Below are 11,019 nucleotides of genomic sequence, written 5' to 3'. Positions count from 1 at the left end.
TCATTACAAATTGTGGATTAACAGTTTGAAGAATGAGAATTCCAGGGCACTTAATTGTGCTCATGAAGAACCTGTACATAGATCAAGAGGCAGTCGATCAAGCCGAACAGGTGGATACCACCTGGTTTAAAGTGAGAAAATTTGTGCGTCATGGTTGTATCCTTTCACCATACCTAGTCAATCTGTATGCTGAGCAAATAATCTGAGAAGTTGGACTATATGAAGAAGAAAAAGGCATCAGGATTGGAGGGAGACTCATTAACAACCTGAGATAGGCAGATGACACAACCTTTCTTGCTAAAAATGAAGAGGACATGAAGCAATTACTGATGAAGATCAAAGACCACAGCCTGCAGTATCAATTACAACTCAACATAAAGAAAATAAAAATCCTCAGAACTGGACCAATAAACAACATCTTGATAAATGGGGAAAAGACTGAAGTTGTCAAGGATTGCATTTTACTTGGATCCACAATCAAGTCCATGGAAGCAGTAGTTAAGAAATCAAAAGACACATTGCATTGGTCAAATCTGCTGCAAAGGACCTCTTTAAAGTGTTGAAAAGCAAAGATGTCACCTTGAAAATTAAGGTGTGCCTGACCCAAGCCATGGTTGTTTTCAATAGCCTCATACACATGTGAAAGCTAGACAGCGAAAAAGGCAGGCCGAAGAAGAACTGATGCCTTTGAATTGTGGTGTTGGAGAAGAGTATCAAATATACCATGGACTGCCAAAGGAAGGAACAAATCTGTCTTGGAAGTACGACAAGGATGCTCCTTAGAAGCAAGGATGGCGAGACTACATCTCACATTATTTGGACATGTTCTCAGGAGGGATCATTCCCTGGAGAAGGACTTCATGCTTGTTAAAGTAGAGGGTCAGCGAAAAAGAGGAAGACCCTCAACAAGATGGACTGACACACTGGCTGCAACAATGGGCTTAAGTATAGCAAAGATTGTGAGGATGGCACAGGACTGGGCGGTGTTTCGTTCTGTTGTATATGGGGTCACTATGAGTCTGAATTGACACCTAACAACAACAACCTGCTCAACATGCAGTTTTTTTTTTTTTTAAATGCCAGTTGTCTTGCAGGTATTTGGGGTGAAGAGCCTACTACGAACTGTTTTCTGTGCTTTCACTTGCATGACCTCATTTGAGTTTTACGACAAAATGTAGTATGTGTATATGTGTTGAATTCCTATTTTACAGATGACAAAATCAAACCTCAGACTCCTCATCTACACAGCAATTAAGTGGCATTTTTATTTCTCAAGAATTTATATTTTGTATAGTAGCATTACCTTTGAGACCCCACACCCAGGGATAATTTTTTAAATTATTTTTTTAAGTAAAAATGTTACACATATTTTTCATTTTTTCCCAATCCCCCAAACACATACCATTCCAGTGTCCAATAGACAGAGTTCTCTGGCCATGAGAATCCATGGTAACTCCTGAGTCATGTGGATAATCAAGAAATATGAAACTAAAAGACAACTTGTTCTTCACGGTGAATTGTATTGTTATGCTCTCCTCCTTGAGGAACCTTTCCAGAGCTTTTTCTCTGTAGCTTTGCCCTGTGTAAGCAGAATGTTGATGTAACCACCATCTGGGCAGAGCCTATATACATACTGGCCTCTAGTCAGTATTCTGGACAAAGAATTTCCACAGATCAGCTTTTGGCAAGAATACTCTGCATAATCGCTATCAACAGGGTTAATATGAGGAGCTAAACTCAAACATACTTGAGACTTGTAGAGATACACAGTCTTATTAAACGAGGCTTGTATTTAGAAATAATGAACACTTAGCTGATGCATTCTTTAGACTGTCCAATTAACTGCACAGAATTCCAGACTGACCAATTGTTAAACTGGGTATAGAAGAATGGGCCACTACAGAAGCTCCCTGAAGAGGAACTGTGTTTCAACATTGTGAGCTTTAAAGAAAGGTAGCATTGAGTTAGAATCTTGGTTCCACCAATTATCAATTTTGTGACTTTGGACAAGTTGCTTTACTCTGCATCACTTGGTGGTTAAAAAGTAGTAAGTAGTATAAAATATGTAAAGTGTCTAGCATATATTCATTTTGCCTCTTTCTTCACTCATGAAGATTTCAATCCAGCTTCAAAAGGGCAAAAGCAGAGGCTACAGGCCTTTGAAGGCCTGAGCTTTAGAATTCATATTATGTCACTTCTCCAGCATTACACTGGATGAAACAAGTCACAAGACAGATGCAAATTCAAACAGTGGGAAACTGACTCCACCTCCTGATAGGAATGGCTGCAAAATATTATGTATGATTTACAGTCTACCACAGTCCCCTTGTGCAAAATATTATGTATGATTTACAGTCTACCACAGTCCCCTTGGAGGACTGGTGGTGCTGTGGTTAGCCTTTTCGGCTGCTAACCAAAAGGTCAGCAGTTTGAATCTACCAGCTGTTCCTTGGAAACTCTATGGGACAGTTCTACTCTGTCCTATGGGGTCACTATGAGTAGGAATGGACTCAACAGCAACGGGTGTGATTTTTTGTCTTTGTTGGTTTTACAGACCCCTTGGAGTCCCTGGGTGGTGCAAACAGTTAAGCCAAAAGGTTGGTGGTTTAAATTCACCAAGAGGCACCTCAGAAGTCGGGCCTGGTGATCTGCTTCTGAAAGGTCATAGTTACACTCTGCACACATGGGGTTTCTATGAGTCAGAATCGACTTAATGGCAACTAACAACAACAGACCCCTTACCACAGACCAGGTTCTCTGGGCCAAAGATACTACATGCATTATTTATTTATTTCTGACTAAAAAACCATCAAACTAAGTATCTTAATCCTATTTTATAGCCATAAATATCAAGGCTCAGAGACGTTAAGGAAGTTGCTGAAGTTAAACCAATGGTTAGTAGCAGAGTTGGTTTTTGAACTCAGGTTTATTTGACTCCAAAACCAACACTGATACTTTCGATATATTTTTCATTGTCCAACCATTAGAGATACATATGGATGTACGGAAAGGGACTAAGAAGAACATATCACTTTATCTTCATATTTATTTTTAGGACTACTATTCTTTTATGTAAACTCTTCAGGTGTCAAGGTGTGCCTAGGTCTGCCCCATTCCTCAATAATCACAGATCAGAGAGGCCTGTAGGAGAAAGTCCGCTATCCTGAAAATATCCAAACAGCGGAATGCAGAGGACTTGGCAACAGCCTCAGATGCTTCTTCACGCATTATCTCCTCTGGCCCTACTCTTAAAATTAAAACAGGCTATTTTTTCAAATCAAGTGCCCAGACCAGCCCCAGCTAGCCCATATTCTCTGATGCAGACAACGGTGGTCACCATTTGGGAGGCCTGGGTTTTATTCATTTAATTCTCTGATTTGAAGAATCACCCAGGTAAAGCCAGTTAAATGGGTATTGTAGGCAAAATTCTGAGGTGATCCTCCAGTGACACTTGCCATTATATAATTCCCTCCCATGTGAATATGATGGGACATCATTCCCATGATTGTGTTACTATACATAGCAAAAGAGATTTGGCAGATACAATCAGGTTTACGGAACAACTCACTTTGAATTAATCAAAAGGGAGATTATATGGTCTTAACCTCATCATTTGAGCATTTAAAAGTCCAGTATTTTCTCAGGCTGGGAGCAGAGGAGGAAGTTAAAGATATTCAAAGGATGCAAGGGATTCAGCACAAGGGAGGTCCCCCACTGCTGAGATGGAGGAGCCCAAGGGCAAGGGCCTGAGAACCACCTCTAGGAGCTGAGAGTGACCCTTGGCTGACAGCCAGCAAAAAGACAGGGACCTCAGTTGTACAACCCCAAGAAAATGAATTCTGCCAGCACCTGAATTTACTTGGAAGATTCTTCCCCAGAGCTTCCAGAGAAGAGCTTAACCCAGTGGACACCTTGATTTCAGCTGTAGGATACCCTAAGCAGAGAACACAGATGAGCTCACCCAGACTCATCTGCAGAACTCTATGGTAATAAATGGATGTTGTTTTAAACTACTAAATTTGTAATGTAACAATAGAAAACTAAGACAGAGTCAATTCAAGTGGCAGGTGAAAGCAACAAGAAAAATCAGTTTCTCCACAGCCCACTCTGAGCTTCAGAAATGTTGTACCTGTTTCCACTAATCTTAGGTTCTATAGTCCCCAAACTATTTGCTCCGTGACATGGACGGTGCCCATTGCTAACTATGCTAAATTGTCTAAGATAGTCTTGATGTGAAATATCTCATAGGGTCGCTGAGCCAGAATTGACTCCACGGCAGGGAGCTGGGTTTTTTTTTTTTTTTTTTTTTTTTTTGCACCACATATCCCGATTTTCAATCTGAAAGTTTGGTTACTGCTCCAATCAGGTATCTGGTTGGTAAACTATGGGTTAAAGGATCAAAGTAATGTTTTTTGCAAAATCCTATATTTATAATGACTAAAATGTAAACCTCCTACTAAGTGCATAAGGAGTGCTGAATGGTGCAAACAAGTGTGTGACTACCAGCCAAAAGCTTGGTGTTTCAAATCCACCCAGAGGTGCTTCATAAGAAAGGCCTGGCAATCTCCTTCCAAAAAGGCCACAGCATTGAAAACCCTATGCAGCAGTTCAGCTCGGCACTCGTCGGGGTGCTATGACTCAGTCAGCTCGACGCATCTGGTTTTATTAAGTGCTTACTTTGCTAAGTACCTTATTATACTATCAGAAACCCTGGTGGCATAATGGTTAAGAGCTATGGCTGCTAACAAAAAGGTCAGTGGTTCAAATCCACCAGGCACTCCTTGGACTCTCTGTGGGGCAGTTCTACTCTGTCCTATACAGTCGCTACGAGTCAGAATCAACTTGATGGCAGTGGGTTTGGTTTTTTGGTTTTATTATACTTTCAGTCATTCTCAGGTAACTTATTATACTATTAATAATCCTCACCAACAACTATGAAAGGTAGATTTTATTACTCAATTTTGAGGGCAATGAAACGGAAGTTTGGATGGGGTAAGTTGTCCAAAGATATTGAATACCAAATGTAGGATTTGAACCCAAGTCAATCTGACTCCAAAATTCAGAACTCTACTGGGAAATGGGGAATAGTTCTGGAAAGTGGACTGTGAGAAGAGCTTTATAGGGGAAACTGAAGTACGCATATGAGACTGTGGAAGTAGGCTAGGAATGGAGGTGGAGCTAAGTGATAGAGCGCCTTGCATATGAATTTTATGTTTCAAATTTGTTCCCTGAAAAATAATATTTTCCCACAAAACATTTTTAAGTAAGAGACTGAGATTCCATTGGTGTTTTTAGAAAGATCCTGTCTTAGTTTCCTAAGACTGTCATAATATCACAAAGTAGGTAGCTTTAAAGGACAGAAATGTATTGTCTCACAGTTTTGTAGGCCAAAAGTCCAAATCAGGGTATTGGCTTTTTTTATTCCTTCTTAGGGCTCTGAAAAAGAAACTGTTCCATGCCTTTCTCCTAGCTTCTGGTGGCTGCCAGGAATTCTTGTTGTTCTTTGATTTGTAGAGGAAACTTCAGGTGGCCTCTTTCCCTTGTGTGTCTCCGTATCTCTTTTATAAGACACCACTCAGATGGGATCAGGACCCACCCTACTCTGGCATGACTGTATATAAATCTAGTTGATAACATCTTCAAAGAAAAATGTTGTTTCCAAACAAGATCATATTCATAGGTACAGGGTTTAGGATTTCAACATAACTTCCTGAGGTACTCAATTCAACCTTAGCAGATCCTTCTGGAGGCTATATAAAGATGGATTTGAGAAAAGGGACAAAATACTACATAGACTTGGAGGTTGGTGGGAGTCTCTTGCTTAGCTCAAGAGATGAAAACTTGACTTGGAGATGAGAGAGAGAGAAGAGACGTGACTTTTTAAGGAGGTGAGATAAGTGAAAAGGAGCGAAAGAAGACTTGGGTTTCTCCCTTGGGAGTTTAGCTTCTTGAGGATGGTGGTATGTACCCCTTTTGAAGAGATAATGTGGGAAGCTTGACCCAACGGTACCGGGGTAGGGGAATGGAAATTTTGCTTAGAGCCAGAGGCTTAGTCCTTTAGCCAAACACAAATGATACTGATATGGTCCTATACCCAGAGATCCTGATTAAATTTGTTTATGTGTGTTTGGAAGATATTGAAGTGTTGGTCTGTAGCTGTGGTCTGGGCACTGGGATTTTTAAAAGCTTCCAAAGTAATTCTAATGTGTATCCCAGAGTGTGAATCTCTGGCTTAGAGAGTCCCTTCCCTGATGAGGCAGCCATAACAGGACACAGCTGTTGCTCACCAACTGCTTACTACCCAGCCAACAGGCTTGGCCCTGCTAAGCATAGGCAACATCCATCATGAGCACCTGCAATCTCATGGGTCCATTCTAGTAGCAGTTTCACTGATAATGCACTTTGCCTGCAACGGACGAGTGTTACGATAGGGAGCAGATTGTTTGAAATGGTTCATATGAAACCAACAGAGCTAAAGCACAACTGTGGATATAAACCAGTTTAAAAAAAAAAAAAAAAGAGTTGCTGTCCGGTTGATTCCAACTCAAGTGAGTATAAACAATTTCTAATTACTCTATCACAGGAGTCACCAAAAAATCCTCATAATTGGACCAATAAGTAACATCATGATAAACGGAGAAAACAGTGACGTTGTCAATGATTTCATTTTACTTGGATCCACAATCAACACCCATGGAAGCAGCAGTCAAGAAATCAAACAAGATATTTTATTGGGTAAATCTGCTGCAAAAGACTTCTTTAAAGTGTTAAAAAGCAAAGACGTCACTTTGAGAACTAAGGTGCTCCTGACACAAGCCATGGTGTTTTCAATTGCCTCATATACATAAAAAGCTGGACGTCGAATAAAAAAGACTGAAGAATTGAAGAATTTGAATTATGGCATTGGTGATGAATACTGAGCACACCATGGACTGTCAGAAGAAAAAACAAATCTGTCTTAGAAAAAGTACAGCCAGAATGTTCCTTAGAAGTGAGGATGGTGAGACTTCATTTCGTATACTTTGAGCATGTTCTAAGGAGGAACGAGACCCTAGAGAAGGATATCATGCTTGGTAAAGCAGAGGGTCAGTGAAAAAGAGGAAGACCCTCAGTGAGATGGATTGACATGGTGGCTGAACAATGGGCTCAAACAAGCGATGATTGTGAGGATGGTGAAAGACAAGGCAGGGTTTCATTCTGCTGTACATAGAGTCACTATGGTTAGGAAATGACTGGACAGCACCTGACGACAACGACAGCGATTAGCAAAGTGTAATCTCAAAGCGTAGTGCTCAGGCCAGAAGCATTGGCTGTATCCGGAAACTTGCTAGAAATTTAAATTCTTGAAGTCCACCCCACTCCCAACCTGCCGCCAGATCTACTGCATCAGAAATTCTGTGGGTGAGGCCCAGCAATCTGTGTGTGTGTGTGTTTTAAATAGTGAAACTTCTTATTTGGAGTTCATTGTAGATTTATATGCTGTGGTAGGAAACAATACAGAGAGATCTCATGTACACTTAACCCAGTTGCCCCCAATGGCAACATCTTACGAAGTTATTTTTTATACAATATCACAATCAGGATACTGACATTGATGCAGTCAAAATAAAAATACAGAATATTTCCATCACCGCAGGGATCTTTCATGTTGCCCTGTTATAGCACATTCACTTCCGTCCTGCCCCCACCCCCTACTTAACCCCTCAACCACAGATCTATTCCCCATTTCTATTATCTGGTCATTTCAAGAATGCTATATAAATGGAATCAAACAGGATTGGCTTTTTTTTTTTTTCACTCAGCATGATTCTATGGAGATTTATCCAGGTTGTTATGTGTATCACATGTTTGTTCCTCTTTTATTGCTGAGTAGTATTCCATGGCATGGATGTGCCACAGTTTATTTAACCATTTATCTTTCCTAATCTTGTTTTAACAAGCTCTCCAGGTAATTATAAAGCATGCTGAAGTTTGAGAACCACTGTCCTCTAGACAAAGGGCTTAAAAAGACGGGAAAAATGTAACATTTTTTTCTATGTTCTCCCTGCCCCTCACTGATCTTATCAGCCTTCTCAAAAGCATGGGAAAGTGACTTTTTTTTTTTTTTTAATTATTTTTGTATCTCTTTACTACTATAGGGTCACTATGAGTCGAAATCGACTCAGTGGCACTGGGTTTGGTTTTTTTTTTTTTGGTTACCACTACTGTTAGCACAGCATTCTGTACTCTGCTTATCACTGTTAAGATGCATTTTTTAAGTGCTTAATGTATTCATTCAACAAACACATACTGAGGTACCTTCTAGAAACTTTTCTGGTCACTAGGTAAACAGCAGTGGAAAAGGCAGGTATCAGCTCTCAATGAGTTTTTGTTACAGTGGAGACTGGAGAGACAACAAACACATAAACAGTTATTAAATAACCCACTACTGTCGAGTTAATTCTGACTCATGGTGACTCTATAGGACAGAGTAGAACTTCCCCACAGGGTTTCCAAGGCTGTAAATCTTTACAGAAGCAGACTTCCACATCTTTCTCCAACATATTAAATAAAGTCAGGTCAAAATAAGTGTTATAAATAAATATAAAGCTGGTAAAGGTAGAGAATGATGGAAATAGGGTACCATTTTCCAGATAGTCAAAGAAGATCTCTTTGAGGAGATGGCATGAGAGCAGAGACCTAACTGACTTAAGCAATTAAGCCATGCAAATATATGGGTAATCCAGCAGGTGGAGCACCAAGTTATAAAGTCTTGATGCAGGAACAGTCTTCAGCCATGTACCTGAAGACAGTAAGTGAAGGAGAATGTGGTAAGAGATGAGACCAGGGAGATGTCATGGAAAGTACTTTGGATCTTACGCTTGTGTTTACATGTGTTTGCAAGATGTTAAAGGGTTTTGAGCAAGTTCTGATTTACATTTTTAAGGATTGCTTTTCTGTTATCCACAGACTACAGGAAATGAGAGGACACAGGGAGACCAGTTAGCCAGCTAGTGCAGCAGTCCAGGCAAGAGTTGCTGGTGGCTAGGCTGAATTTTGGGTATATTTTGAAGCTAAAGTAAATAGGATCTGCTGAAGAACTGAACGTTGGGTATAACATAAAAAGAGTTCCCTATGATGGCTATAAAATTGATGGCCTAAAACATGTGGATGAGGTGCCATTTAAGAAGACAGCAAACACTGAGGGGAAAGCAAGTTTGCAAGCTTAAAATCAAGAGTTTTTATTTGGACATGCTAAATTGGAGATGCTATTAATCATCCAATTATATGCTTGAATGTACTAGTCATTGCGAAAAGAAAGATTTTTGTACTAAGGAACTTGTACTTTAGCTGGAGAAAGGGGATACTCATGAAGATATTAATAACAGCAAAAACTTTCATATATACATACGTAATTATTCAATAGTAGGGAAATGATTATACAAATTGTCATGCATCCACCCTAGATTACTATAGAATCATTAAAAATTATGATTACAATAGCATGGGAAATTTTTGTTTAATATTGTATGAAAAAAAGCAGGGCACTGGATTGTATATACTGTAGAGTTATATCAATATTTTAAAAAGGAGGAGGGGTTAATATGTGCATGAAAAACATTCAGACGAAATATACCATCATGCTAGTAATGGCTATGGCAGGGGATTGAGTTCACAGATGTTTTCTTTTTTCTAACTCTCTAATTTTTACTAAATCTTGTTAACTTTTAATCTATGTGGATAGATATCTATAAACACATTAAATGTCAATAAATGTTGACATTTTAGTGATTTTCCTATCTTTAGATTCAGCAAAGAAAAGCAATGAAAATAATAGAGTTATTTTCTACAACATTTACTTCTACAGATCAATATGAAAAAAGGTGGTGACAGTGAAGAAAAAGACTCTTTGGAGTCTTTCCAGGGTACAAAGATGAATAGTTGTGTCACTTAATCTGTGTCCTACATTATGAAAATCTCCTGGCTAAAAAGGAGGGTATGAGTATCCCCATGAATTTTGAATTATATCACAACAGCCACAAAAATATAAAAATCAGGGGAAGGAGGGTCAAGTGTGATCCATGTCCAACAAATCACTCTGCAATATCCTCTTCACATTGTCAAAGAAATGGGTATGTTTCTCTCAACCATGGTGAGAAACAAAAGGAGTTGCCAAAAATAGATAGGAAATGCCATGTCTGTGGTTTTCTAAAGTATGTTAGGTCCTTCTATAAGGTCTCTTGTTTTGTTTTATCTCTTCAATAACTAGAACTGACAATGACAATTCCACTATCAAAACCAATTCTGGGTGATCTAGGAAGGCTGTATAACAAAATCATAACAAAGTAGTCTCTTGGCTTTATTACCAAGGTTGACCTCATGGAGAGATGAGTCCAAGCCAAGCAAAATATATGCTGCGTACACGTGTGTAGTTTTCCATTCTCACTAACAAAGCTAAGAATTAGAAGAGAATGAAAGAAAAAAATGAAGAAATATGAAAAAAATGCCCAAATATTTTTTTTAATTCACCCTTAGCATTAGAACAAAGCATAAACAGTTACATATTTGTATCTCAAAATGTAAAATAATAAAATTCAAAACACCCATTAGGCTCCCATTCTGTGTTAGGCTGTGTGGTGCAGATAAAGACCAATAATCGAGGAACTTATTGAGTAAATGAATGCTGATTTACGTGGAGGAGGAGTCATGGAAGGGACCAGAAGGAAAGCCAATCTTGGGTGTAGGCTAGAAGGACCAGTCAGAAACCAAAGCTGCCTTCAGTCCCTTGTCTCTGAAGAATCTTCCTTCTGTTTTTGTAGAACACAAGTGTTAGCTCTGCAGCTCTTGTTCTTTATTGCTGTTCTGATTGCTGCCTCTTCTCAGCGGCAATCTTTGCTTTGTCTGTGCCATTTAGACTAGACTTCAGGAGATAGGAAAAACCATCGATCTGAAATTTGACTGTTTACAAATGTGAATAAGTACTTTTTAAGCTTCTCTTGCTGAAATTAGATTGCAGTGGGGTTTAAAGAATTTAAATAT

Source organism: Loxodonta africana, chromosome 12 (assembly GCF_030014295.1).
Source record: "Loxodonta africana isolate mLoxAfr1 chromosome 12, mLoxAfr1.hap2, whole genome shotgun sequence".
Taxonomy (NCBI): Eukaryota; Metazoa; Chordata; class Mammalia; order Proboscidea; family Elephantidae; genus Loxodonta; species Loxodonta africana.
The sequence above is the reverse complement of the archived record's forward strand: the minus strand, read 5'-3'. Positions refer to the sequence as shown.